We start from the raw sequence: 6,084 nt of genomic DNA, 5'->3' as shown, positions 1-6,084 counted from the left end.
ATAGGTAAAGTTTTACAGTAACACCCATAGTCAACTCACTGCAATCATAATTTTAGCTTAACTTTAACATGAGGATGCAATCCTTTACTTGGTAAAACCAGACTTTAAAATTGATATTTACCGCAGCTCTTCTAATTATGCAGCATTTAGGAGTAAAAGCATAGACTGGTTGATTTCAGAGTCGGATCAATGTTTCCAATTATGGTGACATCTTGACTATTGCCTTGTGATCTAACATGTTAAAAATAATTTCAAGATGTTGATCCTTTACAAAGCCAGGTTCATTTTCTTATTGCATTAACATGTTTAAAAAAAACCATAAAATTGGGAAAGGAAATGGTGAATGTGTCAAAGCGACAACAACCCAACCATAGAGCAGACTACAGCCGGAGGCCACCATGTATTTTTCTAGTTTCATATTTGTTGGGGGTTTTGTAACACCTGTGATAAAATGCATGTAAGGCAAGTTCAACTGGGCAAGTTTTAACAAACTGTTATAGAAAACGATCAAGTGGTGAAAGTGCAAGGTGAACAAATAAATCATAGTTACTATCCTATGAGACTACTTCATTGCTATTGTGAAAAATATTCAAAGAATTTCTATACATTTTATTCTTGAAATAGTCATATGAAAGGTGATTGGTAGTAATAAGAACTATATTTGTTTTGGAGAATAATTGTAACATTTAAATGTCCAGGCAGAGTTCATCTGACTTTGACTTCATTTTCTTTATAAACTATTCAAACAAGTTTTCATAGCTAGGTCTTTTCTAAGATACTATAAGCAGTAGGTATAAATTAAGAGTTGATTGTGAGGTGTACATTTCTGCATGACACAGTTCATTCGACTTGGTCCATTTTCATTCTTCAGGTTGGTATTTGAAAGAAAAACAAAAGATGGGCTATCCATCCACGACAATAATCCAAACATGAAAAGATAGGAACTGCATTTATTACAGTTCTTCATCTCAAAGTCACAGTAAGGCCTTCAAACACAGCAAAAAAACTAACTCTGCATGCGTCATGGTGCATTTCTCAGATAGTAAGCTGGGTCAGATATATTGGGGGTAAAGAGTGATTGTAAGGTGAAAATATGTGTTTGGTAGGGTTTATCAGACTTGGACCACATTTTTCATGGTTCATTGGTTAATGAGAACACTTTCATGGTTATTTTTGTTACTCAGATATTATACACATTAACTATATTTGGTGCATGCACTAAGTTCATGAGGTTTAGCAGGATCATGACCTTGATCTCATTTTCATAATTTATTATTACCTGTAGGTCTGTTTTTCATATACTATAAGAAATGGGTTAACTAGAGATTTGATGTATGGAATAATTGTAAAGTGAACATGTCTTGGATAATGTAAGTTTATAAGATACATCTATTTAAATTTCATATTTAAGCAAATAGTACGGTGGCTGAGTAAGGAAAAGTCGCTTATTTAAGGAGTTAAATTGTCATTCTAACTATACGGCTATAGCTCACCGTATTGATAGTTCAAAGAATAAACTTAACATTTTGACTTGTCTTCAAAAAATCGTACAGTGCAATTTTCGTAAAATGGGCTTTGAAGTATGTTAGTTTACTTGCAACAAAAATCGACTAAGAAAAGTTTTGAGATCAATATTGTAAAATAACATCTGTGATATGATTTCTGTTCTTATATACATTGATGTTACACCTTATTCATGTTATTTAATGATTTCAAATAAAGTTTAGCAAAATCAATTCCTTATTAAAGAGTTTTTGTAAAAGTTTAACACTACGAATAATTTGCATTTAATAAAGTATGTTCCAATTTAATTTCATATTTGTTTAACGCAAAATGTAAAATAATTAACATTTATATGATATATCATACATTTGTACCTTTTTTAATCAATAATATCAAATTTATTTGTCTCAGAAGCACTATTTTAGCATTTCAAGCCAGACAAAATTCCTAACGCTCATATGACGGAGCTATTCGAAGCTCATTTACAGCCTCTTATAAATACATACACGTAATTGGGATGTGATGTATCACTTACATTTACATACTTGGATATGTTCCTTGAAGCAGTAGACATTTACAATGTAGCTGTCATATGTTAGGCAGCAACCATTTGATTTTCTGGGGGGGGCTATGGTTTTTTTTGGAAAAAAAAGTTTGTTTCCAGGTTTTGGTGAAAATAATTTGTTTCAGACCCTGAGAAAAAAAAAATTGTTTGTTTCACCCTCAGCTGCCACTATATGTAATGTTAAAATTGAAAGAAAAAAATTGTTTTCGGTTTGTCGCTAAAAAAATAGATTGTTCTTCGCCGAAGGCGAAAAAAAAAAATTTGCACAGAAAAAAACCCCATAGCCCCCCCCCAGAAAATCAAACGGTTGCTGCCTTAGAACAGAACGAGAGGGAAATTGGTCTCTTCCTTGAGATCATCATCTCAAATGTAACATTATATTTTTGTAACCAACCGTTCCGCATGAAGGTGGATACTCGATATGCTGCAATTTTCTTAGAACATTCGATCATTTTTATACGACCGCAAATTTTGAAAAAATTTTCGTCGTATATTGCTATCACGTTTGCGTCGTCGTCGTAGTCCGAATACTTTTAGTTTTCGCACTCTAACTTTAATAAAAGTGAATATAAATCTATAAAATTTTATCACAAGGTTTATGACCACAAAAGGAAGGTTGGTATTGATTTTGGGAGTTTTGGTCCCAAAATTTTAGGAATTAGGGGCCAAAAAGGGCCCAAATAAGCATTTTCTTGGTTTTCGCACTATAACTTTAGCTTAAGTTAATAGAAATCTATGAAATTTTGACACAAGGTTTATGACCACAAAAGAAAGGTTGGGATTGATTTTGGGAGTTTTGGTTTCAATAGTGTAGGAATTAGGGGCCAAAAAAGGGCCCAAATAAGCATTATTCTTGGTTTTCGCACAATAACTTTAGTTTAAGTAAATAGAAAATAATGAAATTTTAACACAATGTTTATGACCACAAAAGGAAGGTTGGTATTGATTTTGGGAGTTTAGGTCCCAACAGTTTAGGAATTAAGGGCCAAAAGGGGACCCAAATAAGCATTTTTCTTGGTTTTCGCACCATAACTTTAGTATAAGTAAATAGAAATCTATGAAATTTAAACACAAGGTTTATGACCATAAAAGGAAGGTTGGTAATGATTTTGGGAGTTTTGGTCCCAACAGTTTAGGAATAAGGGGCCCAAAGGGTCCAAAATTAAACTTTGTTTGATTTCATCAAAATTGAATAATTGGGGTTCTTTGATATGCCGAATCTAACTGTGTATGTAGATTTTTAACTTTTGGTCCCGTTTTCAAATTGGTCTACATTAAGGTCCAAAGGGTCCAAAATTAAACTTCGTTTGATTTTGACAAAAAATTAATCGGTTGGGTTCTTTGATATGCTGAATCTAAAAATGTACTTAGATTCTTGATTATCGGCCCAGTTTTCAAGTTGGTCCAAATCGGGGTCCAAAATTAAACTTTGTTTGATTTCATCAAAAATTGAATAATTGGGGTTCTTTGATATGCCAAATCTAACTGTGTATGTAGATTCCTCATTTTTGGTCTTGTTTTCAAATTGGTCTACATTAAAGTCCAAAGGGTCCAAAATTAAACTTAGTTTGATTTTAACAAAAATTGAAATCTTAGGGTTCTTTGATATGCTGAATCCAAACATGTACTTAGATTTTTGATTCTGGGCCCAGTTTTCAAGTTGGTCCAAATCAGGATCTAAAATTATTATATTAAGTTTTGTGCAATAGCAAGTCTTTTCAATTGCACAGTATTGCGCAATGGCAAGAAATATCTTATTGCAAAATATTGTGAAATAGCAATTTTGTTTTTAATTAGAGTTATCTTTCTTTGTCCAGAATAGTAAGCAAGAAATATCTTATTGTAAGAATTTTTTTTATTTGGAGTTATCTTTCTTTGTCCAGAATCAACTTAAATCTTTGTTATATATACAATATACAATGTATATTCACTTTTTACTACCAACTGATAAATTAAAATAATCTTTACCATTCAGTGATAACAAGCAGTTTTTTTACATCTTAATATTTTATGATGTATTAAAATGATTAGTAATTGTTGCAAACTCCATTAGAAATTTTAATTGAGATTAATTTTGGAATAAGGAAAGGGGGATGTGATTAAAAAAATTGGGTTCAATTTTCTCATTTGAAATTTCATAAATAAAAAGAAAATTTCTTCAAACATTTTTTTTGAGAGGAATAATATTCAACAGCATAGTGAATTGCTCTAAGAGAAAACAAAAATTTTAATTTCATTAGAACACATTCATTCTGTGTCAGAAACCTATGCTGTGTCAACTATTTAATCACAATCCAAATTTAGAGCTGAATCCAGCTTGAATGTTGTGTCCATACTTGCCCCAACCGTTTAGTGTTCAACCTCTGCGGTCGTATAAAGCTACGCCCTGCGGAGCATCTGGTTTATGGATGGCTTCTTTGCTTTTTAGGCAGATTCCTGATCATTTTAACAGTTCTGTGACTGTCACCAGAAAAGACTAATAAAAGCCTCAAGGGGATTAGGTGGCACTGAAGGCATAACAAATCAAAAGTTTCCGCTTGTTAGATGGATACTTACTAGACATTTCATATAATCCATTAGTCGTGTAATGCTGCAAATTATGCAAATTTACAAGAAGAAACAAAGCCAACAGCAATGTGAAGAGAGGAAGAACATGTTATTGCCATTGTGAACCATCTAAATGATCCATGACTGACCCCTTTGGTGTGGAATTCCACCCTCAATGTCTTATCAATATCTCTTATTAAATGCATGCTTCTAGATATTTTCGAGGTTCTTTGTACAAAGTTGCCCAGGAAGGCTTAAACATGTTTAAACATTTTATCACTAGTGCTCTTTCCTAAGATCACAAGGATATCAAAGTCAAACACTAACCGTAAATATAAATTGGGGGAAATACTTTCATGTCGCATAAATCTATAACTTATGATTAGACGTGCACTGATTGCGGCAAAATGTAGAGATAATGTTATCATGGAACATGTGTTGTCGCACCCATTCCATTATCCCCTTTCCAAATGACGGCACTATGAGAAATTCATGCAGATTGGATTTTGTGAAACTGTTCGAATCTTAAGTCTCTTATGCACTTTCCCTACCGTTCTTTAAACCATAACTCACAACTTACATTAGAGATGGTATGGCATTGGTTCAATTTATTAATGCTAAAAAAGGTCAAACATACAGCGACCTTGCAGCTTACTATTTAAAATATATATCCCAATGAATATCTATGGCGCACATAGTAGTACATGTTTTTGACCGCTATGACACGAACACAGAGACTACATGCAGCTTCCATCAAAGTGTATCAGATTATAGAGCGGAGAAGTATCCCATAAGATTCCACCTGATGTGAGCTTTACATAGTCAGAATGTTTGTTAATTCCGAAATTGTCAACGTTTTTTGTACCAACACTGTTCATAGCTGCCATAGCTTGTTCGGCTCAAGAAGGGCTATACCAAATGCCTTAAACTTTAAGACGGAGATTAGAGAAATATGAAAGAGTGGAAGAACAATCATACGGACCTCTTATACAATTGTAAAAGAGGGACGAAAGATACCAAAGACAGTCAAACTCATAAATCTAAAACAAACTGACAACGCCATGGCTAAAAATGAAAAGACAAACAGACAAACAATAGTACACATGACACAACATAGAAAACTAAAGAATAAACAACACGAACCCCGAATTGTTCTGTGTGTTCTGTGTGTTCGCTACTATAAAAAAAAAAGGTCACATACAAGCGAGTTGTGGAACATTAGCAGTGTAAATGACTGGCGGAGATTTTCACCCATTTTATAACTATGTGTCTGTCTTTCCCCAACAATTTGCAAACTATTGTCTGCTGCACATGTACTTACTGGATGCGACACAACTTCCTCTCTGTTTGGAGTAGGTATACAGACTATTTCAGCTGTTTTTAGAGTTTCGTTAATATTGACAATGATGAAGCCCTTGTTTTGGCATGAAAGATAATTTCAAAGGTTTATGATCAGGATTATCTCTTTA

Source organism: Mytilus trossulus, chromosome 4, assembly GCF_036588685.1.
Source record: "Mytilus trossulus isolate FHL-02 chromosome 4, PNRI_Mtr1.1.1.hap1, whole genome shotgun sequence".
Lineage (NCBI taxonomy): Eukaryota > Metazoa > Mollusca > Bivalvia > Mytilida > Mytilidae > Mytilus > Mytilus trossulus.
Note: the sequence above shows the minus strand (reverse complement) of the source record.